At 39.0% G+C, this 9,341-nt stretch overlaps 1 pseudogene; it reads left to right on the top strand.

Annotated features, from left to right (window-relative positions):
* Window positions 1-503: 503 nt before the first annotated feature.
* LOC149996123 (axin interactor, dorsalization-associated protein pseudogene) lies at window positions 504-1,381 on the top strand (annotated as a pseudogene).
* The last annotated feature ends 7,960 nt before the right edge of the window (window positions 1,382-9,341 follow it).

Here is a 9,341-nt window from a genome sequence, read left to right on the forward strand (position 1 = left end):
ATGTACCTTTTTTGGCTTTCAAGCAAATAATGTAGAATTCCAATGGTAATCATGCCGTGTCTGTGCTAGATGCTTTACTGACATGACTGCAGTTGTTACTGAGATAGCTGTGATGCCTCAATTTCTTCTCCTTGAGTTATTACCTTCTCAGGAGGAGAGTACATACAGGGCATACAGGAGAGAAATGCTTTTCTGAAGGAGTCACAAGTTCCTCTTGTATATGCCCATATGAATACCAAAGCATCAGAAAAATCACCATGTTGTATTTTTTTTAGCAACAAGGTGCCTAGTAGTGCTAATTGAATGATTCAAATCTATACTAAAAGAATATGATTGGGGCTGTGGCAGCAAATGGGCTTGGGCGGCTCCTCAGCGGGTGGCGGTGGTGGCCAAAGTGGTTTCTCCACGTCCTGTTAATATCGGGGTCAGGCTCAGGGAGGATGGTGCCCTAGAGTCCAGCCTCACTGGGGTAGGGGTGGGAGGGGACAGGGCGGGGACTCACCATGTCAGAGTAGACCTGGAGTCTGCTGCAGCAATGGTACACCAGTTTTAGGAGAGGCGCCAACTTCGACTCTTGGGGCCAGCTGGTGAAAGCTATAGACGAGTATCAGATATTAGCAAGACATCTATAAAAAGAGACCCAAGCTCAACACGATAATTCTGAATTCACAGAAGAACAAAAGAAAACCATAGGTAAAATTGCCATATCCTTGGAATTACGAAGTGCAGCTTTACAGTTCACAGAGTCTCAAGAAGAATTTAAACTGGAGGACCTGAAGAAGCTAGAGCCAATCCTAAAGAGTATTCTTACATATAATAAAGAATTCCCATTTGACGTACAGCCTGTCCCCTTAAGAAGAATTTTAGTACTTGGTAAAGAAGAGAATTTGGAATTTGAAGAAGATAAAGAGTTCCTGGTACTTTATTACCAAGGTTGCCATCAGAACCAGGAATGATGTTAGTCACTATCAGAATTGAGAAAATTGGTCTGAAAGATGCCAGGCAGTGCATTGATCTCTATATCACAGTTGGTGTAAAGGACCCTAACAGCATAGATTTAACTCCTATGCAAGATATTCCTGTGGCTTCGAGGAAAGAAGATATGTATGTTCATTTTAATGTGGACATTGAGCTACAGAAACATGTTGAAAAGTTAACTAAAGGTGCAGCTATCTTCTTTGAATTCAAACACGACAAGCCTAAAAAGAGATTTACTAGTACAAAGTGTTTCAATTTCATGGAGATGGATGAAATTAAACCCAGGCCATTATAATAGAAGTATACAAGAAACCCACTGATGTCAAAAGAAAGAAATTGCAATTATTGACAAAAACCACTTTATCTTCATCTACATCAAACTTTGCACAAGGAATGTCCCTGACATGAGTAACCTGGAACTTCTGTGAATTTTCCCACTCACTAGAAACTGTCATAGCTCTGTGTAGCATATTCTCCCTTCAGCAGACAGGAAGCAAGCCATGCCTACAGCAGTAGGCCAGAGAGCACCCACTGCAAAGCCGTGGCACAGAATTCCACATCCTGCACGTCACTGACATGGCAGACTCCTTTGGATATAGACTTACTATAGGTTTGGGAACATGTTTTTACCTTTCCATTGAGCATGCAATCAATAGTCTCTTTTCTAATTGACCACTGCTCTGCCCTGCTTTCTGGAACAGCACTGTTGTGAGTGGGATGTACTCATCTTCAAACTTCTTACAGCAATAATAATGTACTAGAATTTACATATTGGATCACCTCTCTCCACTATGCTCCTTGGTTTTCTGAGTTAAGGTTGAACTTTGGACTGATATGGGTAGGGTAGTAAAAACTTCTCTGAGAGTATTGGGCCAATGATGCTGTCCAAGAAGGAATTTCTAGGCTGCCCCTCAGAGTTGGCCTGAAGTCACCCCGATCTCATCCTTTTCCTGCTTAGAGTGTGCCTTGGCCAGGTCAGTCTCCACATGGGAGTGTTCCCAGGTTGTAGCTGTGATTTTTCTAAATGACCAAATTGTGTTTCTGAAAATGAGCTTATTTTTAATCATGTTTATTCACTGTTCTTCTAAATCACATTGTTATTCTTTCCAATAGTGATTCTAGGATTAATGTGGAACCACCTCAGAATAATTACACATTTTTTAGATGGGTTAATGTCTTTTAAATCATGTACTCTAAAACTAATTTGAGTCATATGCTAAAGAGATACTGCAGAAATAACTGCTGTTTTTCTGACAACTGATTATGAAACCTGAAAACCTGTAATCCTCTTCTGAGAGCGATGAGCATGCAAAATTGGTAGATACTCTATTTTTTTTTTACATAGGTAGATAGGGCTGCCATGTATTTCCTATTTAGATATATCAGCATTCATCCATATGGAAATTTGCAGGTCATTAGTTTCTTATAATTGGATTATTCACATTACTTTGGACTTAATGGGGCAAAAGGAAAACTTGCGCAGCACACAGCAGGTGGCTCTTTGGTGCACAGAATGGTAAGACCTGGAACAGGCTTTCTGCGGCTTAGATGTGGAGCCTGCCTATTGAATAGTCACTGCTTTCAATGACTAATGCTAGCATGAGGGGACTGCTGTGCCAGTCCTGGCCTGGCTTTAAACCAGTGTAACAGTCCATCATACTGTTGGGTATGATCGCCTTGTAAACGAAGTAGCCACAATTAAGTTGTTCTAGCCCTTGCACTTCAAGAATCTAGTCTTTCCTTCCAGTTGTCTGTCAGGTCAATTCTGTTTATGAAGATGAAAGAATTCTCAACCATATTTAGTATCATCTCCTATCTTGATTAAATTAATTCCAAAGTGATTCAGTCTGCAATAGCTGGAGGGGGTGAGGAATTGCCTTAAATAACTTTGTTGCTACTCAACTCTTAGACTGTGATTTGTCAGCCTCCCAGACTGTAAGCTCCTCAAGGGGCAAGAACCACATATTCTGCATGTCATGTAAATTCTCTAAGGCGGTTGGCAGTGCTCTGTACCCTGTGGAGTACTCAGTACCTTTCATCTGTTGTTGCTGACAAGATCTAACAAATCTTATCCCTCAAAAAAACCTGCTATTAAAATGTAACAAAACTAAAAAAAAATAAAGAATATGATTGAAAAAATTCCTGTAAAAATTAGTACATTAGAAACAAACCAACTGATTTAATGATTCAACAAAAGCATAGTTTATCCTTGGTAAGTTACAATTGTGAGAAAAGTTCAAGTTTGTTTATCACAACTGACTCAAGGACAGATCTATTTCATTTTTATATTAAAAAATGTTTTTTCTAATCTAATTCCATAAAGTCATACATGATTAACACATAAAATTTGGCTGAAAAGTTCACAGCAAAATTTATCTTTCATTTTAATTTTTCATCCTTGAGAAATTCTGGAGTAGATTTAGGACTCTATAAAATCAAATCAGAAGACTAAATGTTTATGAAGCACATATGATGTACTAGGCTTTGCCTTAAATCCTATAGGAGGAACAAAGGAGGTCTTCTAAATATAATAGAGGAAATTTTTTAAGAACTGAAAGTTTAAAAAACATCATAAGATACAAGCAATACTTTAAGACAATAATAGAAAATTAATACAAGATCAATTATGAATACAAGTCAGGCATTAAAATTCCTTTGGACCCTGGCCAGTGTGTCTCACTTGGTTAGAGCATCTTGTCCTGTACACCAAAAGGTCATTGGTTTGATCCCTGGTCAGGAACATACTTAGGTTTCGGTTTTGGCCCCAGGTCAGAATATGAGATGTCTTGGGTGGCTCTCAGGAATGTGCCTCATGACTGATGTTTTTGACTTAAATTTTTTTTTAATTACACTTTACTCAAGTGTATAAAAGTTCCTCATGAAGAAAAGCCAACAGAGATCCAAGATGGCGGAGGAGTAAGTGGAAGCTACACTAACCTCCACCCAGGACCAGTCGGGATTTACAACTTAATTTTGGAGAAATCATCTGGAATAACCAACCGAACACTAGCTGGAAAGAAGTCTTATAACCACGGAGAGACAGAAAAGGCCGTTACATCACAACTTGACCGGTAGGGAGTGCGGAGACGCGGAAGGGCTGGCTGGGCTCACATGGGTGGCAGCTGAAGGGACTGAGAAACAGCTCAGCAGCCGGGGATTCCCCCTGAGAAGGGCAGGGTCTAAACCCCCAGCTGAGCTTCCCAGCCTACAGCAACATAGTGGAAAGTAAAATAGTATCAGCTGTGAAAAGCAAAAAGCCACAGGGTTTCTTGCTAGCCGGAGAGAAACAGCAGGAGAAAAAGAGCTCTTAAGTGGATCACATACGAAAATATTTTGGCCACCACTTACCCTGGGCTCAAGCAGAGGGAAGGCAGAGAGGACTGGAGACACTTGGGGAGAGTTTGGCACGGTGGCTTTGAGGGGAGAACTGGAGGAGCAGCTGACGGGGTCCCAGTGCTGACTCATCCCCAGTACTGTGGGTAGACCATTCCCCTCCAAGTGGCGTCAGCCTGAGGGGAAGCAAAAGCCCTGCCTACAGGAATTAAGCTGCCACACCCACAGTCCTTAAGCCTGACAGCTAATCACAGATTGAATAGATTAACAATCAAAGAAGACAGACAACAGCAGTAGATCCCTGGAAGTCTCCAGCAGGCTGCCTAGGGCCAGACTGGTACATGATCTGACGCCACCAGAGGCAGATCCAGGAAGTGCAGATCATTCTAAGAAGCACCAACAAACAATAGGAGTCAAAAAAATGGGGAGACAGAGAAACAACCTCCCATCAAAAGGAAAGGTAGAATCCCCAGAAAGAGTGCTAAATGAAATAGAGGGAAGCGAACTATCAGATATGGAATTCAAAACATGGATTGTGGAGAAGCTGAATGAGCTCAGCGGAAACTACAAAGAACTCCAGAAAAACTATAAGGAACTCACAGAAAATTACGTGAGCATGAAAAAGGACATAGAAGCTATCAATAAGAGTCAGGAGGAAATGAAGAATACGATCTCTGAATTGAAGAACACAGTAGAAGGAATTAAAAGCAGGCTAGAGGAAGCAGAAGATCGGATCAGCGAGCTGGAGGACAACCTACACAAAAACTCCCAGACAATGCAACAAAATGAAAAAAGACTGAAAAAGACTGAAGAGGTTCTAAGACAGCTGCAGGACAACATGAAACATAATAATATCCATATCATAGGAATTCCAGAAGGAGAAGAAGAAGAGCAAGGGATAGAAAACCTCTTTGAAAAACTAATGACAGAAAACTTCCCTAACATGACGAGACAAAGAGTCACGCAAGTCCAGGAAGCACAGAGGGTCCCAATGAAGATGAACCCCAACAGGCCCACCTCAAGACACATCATAATTAAAATGGCAACATTCAATGACAAAGAGAGGATCCTAAAAGCAGCAAGAGAAAAACAACTAATAACATACAAGGGTACTCCAATAAGGCTATCATCAGATTTCTCAGCAGAAACACTACAAGCCAGAAGGGAATGGCAAAAAATATTCCAAGCAATGAAAAACAAAGGCCTACAACCTAGAATACTCTACCCAGCAAAGCTCTCATTCAAAATGGAGGGTGAAATAAGGAGCTTCCAAGACAAAAGAAGGCTAAAAGAATACATCTCCACCAAATCAGCAATGCAAGAGATGCTAAAGGGTCTGCTCTAAGAAGATAAAGAAACAGAGAGAGACAGAGAAGAACACGAGTACAAAGGGGAAAAGTGACAATGAGTAAGTACTTATCGGTAATAACCTTAAATGTAAATGGATTAAATGCTCCAATTAAAAGACATAGGGTAGCTGAATGGATTAGAAAGAATGACCCACACATATGCTGTCTACAAGAGAACCACCTTAAAACAAAAGATCTACACAGACTGAAAGTAAAGGGATGGAAAAAAGTATTTCAAGCAAATGGGCATGAAAAAAAAGCCGGGGTAGCAATACTTATATCAGACAAAACAGATTTCACAGCAAAGTCCATAAAAAGAGACAAAGAAGGGCATTTCATAATACTTAAGGGAAAAATCCATCAAGAAGATATAACCCTTATAAATATATATGCACCCAACTTAGGAGCACCCAAATATATAAGGAAACTTTTGAAAGACTCCAAGAAAGATATAGACAACAACACACTCATAGTAGGGGACTTTAACACCCCATTGTCAACAATGGACAGATCTTCGAAGCAAAGAAACACCAAAGATATTGAGGCACTGAATAACACTCTAGATCAAATGAACTTAGTCGATATATATAGAAGTTTTCACCCCAAAGTAGCAAAATATACATACTTCTCAAGTGCACATGGAACATTTTCAAAGATAGACCACATGGTAGGACACAAAACAAGCCTTAACAAATTCAAGAAAATTGAAATTATATCAAGCATCTTCTCAGATCACAATGGCTTAAAATTGGAAATCAACCTCAAGGAAAAAACTCAAAAATATTCAAACTCATGGAGAATGAATAACATGCTATTAAATAATGAATGGGTTAACAATGACATCAAGGAAGAAATCAAAAAGTTTCTGGAATCTAATGATAATGAACACACAACAACCCAAAACCTATGGGATACAGCGAAAGCAGTCCTAAGAGGAAAGTTCATACCAATACAGGCCTACCTAAAAAAGCTAGAAGAATATCTAATAAAAAATTTAACGCTACAGCTACAAGAACTAGAGGAAGAACAACAAGCAAAGCCCAGATCAAGTAGAAGGAAGGAAATCATCAAGATCAGAGCAGAATTAAATGACATAGAGTCTAAACTAACAATTCAAAAGATCAACAAAAGTAGGAGCTGGTTCTTTGAAAAAATAAACAAAATTGACAAGCCTTTAACCAGGCTCATCAAGAAAAAAAGAGAGAGGACCCAAATAAATAAAATCAGAAACAAAAGAGGAGAAATCACAACTGATACCACAGAAATACAAAGCATTATAAGAAATTATTACGAACAACAGTATGGCAAGAAATTTGACAACCTAGAGGAAATGGACAAATTCCTGGAAACCTATAGTCTTCCCAAACTGAATCAAGAAGAAGCAGAAAGTCTGAATAGACCAATAACAGCTAGTGAAATTGAAGCAGTAATCAAAAAACTCCCAGCACACAAAAGCCCTGGACCGGATGGCTTCACAAGTGAATTCTACAAAACATTTAGGAAAGAACTAACTCCTATCCTTCTCAGACTATTCCAAAAGATACAAGAAGAGGGAAGACTGCCAAACTCATTCTATGAAGCCTGTATAACCCTAATTCCAAAACCAGGTCAAGACACAACAAAGAAAGAAAACTACAGGCCAATATCGCTGATGAACATAGATGCTAAAATCCTCAACAAAATATTGGCAAACCGGATCCAGCAACACATTAGAAAGATCATAAACCACGATCAAGTAGGATTCATCCCAGGGATGCAAGGATGGTTTAATATTCACAAATCAATAAACGTAATACACCACATAAACAAAATGAAAAACAAAAAGCACATGATCATATCAATAGATGCAGAAAAAGCATTTGATAAAGGACGACACCCATTTATGATAAAAACTCTCAGCAAAATGGGAATAGAGGGAGCATACCTCAACATAATAAAGGCCATATATGTGAAACCTGAAGCCAACATCATACTCAATGGGCAAAAACTGAGAGCATTCCTCCTGAGATCAGGAACAAGACAAGGATGTCCGCTCTCTCCACTCCTATTCAACATAGTCTTGGAAGTTCTAGCCACAGCAATCAGACAAGAAAGAGAAATAAAAGGCATCCAAATTGGAAAAGAGGAAGTAAAACTGTCATTATTTGCAGATGACATGATAGTGTACATAGAAAACCCTATAGACTCCACAAAAAAACTACTCGACCTAATAAGTGAATTTGGCAAAATAGCAGGATACAAAGTCAATATTAAGAAATCAAAGGCATTTTTATACACCAACAATAAAAACTCAGAGATAGAAACTGAAAGAAAAATCCCATTTACCATAGCAACAAGAAAAATAAAATACCAAGGAATAAACTTAACCAAGGAGGTAAAAGACCTGTACTCAGAAAACTACATAACACTGAAGAAAGAAATTAAAGAAGATACAAATAAATGGAAGCATATACCATGCTCATGGATGGGAAGAATCAACATCATTAAAATGTCCATACTACCCAAAGCAATTTATAGATTCAATGCAATCCCTATTAAAATACCAGCAACATAATTCACAGACCTAGAACAAATACTTCAAAAATTTATATGGAACCAAAAAAGAGCTCGAATAGCCACAGAAATCTTGAGACAGAAGAACACAGTAGGAGGAATCACAATACCTGATATCAAACTATACTACAAGGCCACGGTAATCAAAACAGTCTGGTACTGGCATAAAAACAGACATATAGATCAATGGAACAGAATAGAGAGCCCAGAAATAAACCCAGGTTCATATGGTCAACTAATATTTGACAAAGGGGGAAAGAACATCAAATGGATTGAAAAGAGCCTCTTCAACAAATGGTGTTGGGAGAACTGGACAGGGACATGCAAAAAAATGAAACTAGACCACCAGCTCACACCATACACCAGAATAAACTCAAAATGGATCAAAGACTTAAATGTAAGCCGTGATACCATAAAAGTCCTAGAGGAAAAAATAGGCAGGAAAATTTCAGATATCCCACATAGCAACATTTTCACTGATATATCTCCTAAGGCAAGGGAAATAAAGGAAAGAATAAACAAATGCGATTACATCAAACTAAAAAGTTTCTGCTCAGCTAAAGAAAACATCAGCAAGATTAAAAGGAAACCAACCATATGGGAAAATATATTCGCCAATGACATCTCAGACAAGGGATTGATCTCCAAAATATATAAAGAACTCATACGACTCAACACCAAGAAGACAGACAACCCAATTAAAAAATGGGCAAAGGACCTGAACAAACACTTCTCCAAAGAGGACATACAGAGGGCCCATAGACATATGAAAGTATGCTCAACATCACTAGCCATCAGAGAGATGCAAATAAAAACCACAATGAGATACCACCTCACACCAGTCAGAATGGCCATCATCAACAAATCAACAAACAACTTGTGCTGGAGAGGATGCGGAGAAACGGGAACCCTGGTGCATTGCTGGTGGGAATGCAGACTGGTGCAGCCACTATGGAAAACAGTTTGGAATTTCCTCAAAAAACTAAAAATGGAACTGCCTTTTGAACCAGCAATTCCATTGCTAGGATTATATCCGAAAAATCCTGAAACACCAATTCAAAAGAACCTATGCACTCCAATGTTCATAGCAGCACTATTTACAATAGCCAAGTGCTGGAAACAACCTAA

Source organism: Furipterus horrens, unplaced genomic scaffold (assembly GCF_987537825.1).
Source record: "Furipterus horrens unplaced genomic scaffold, mFurHor1.1.pri manual_scaffold_12, whole genome shotgun sequence".
NCBI lineage: Eukaryota > Metazoa > Chordata > Mammalia > Chiroptera > Furipteridae > Furipterus > Furipterus horrens.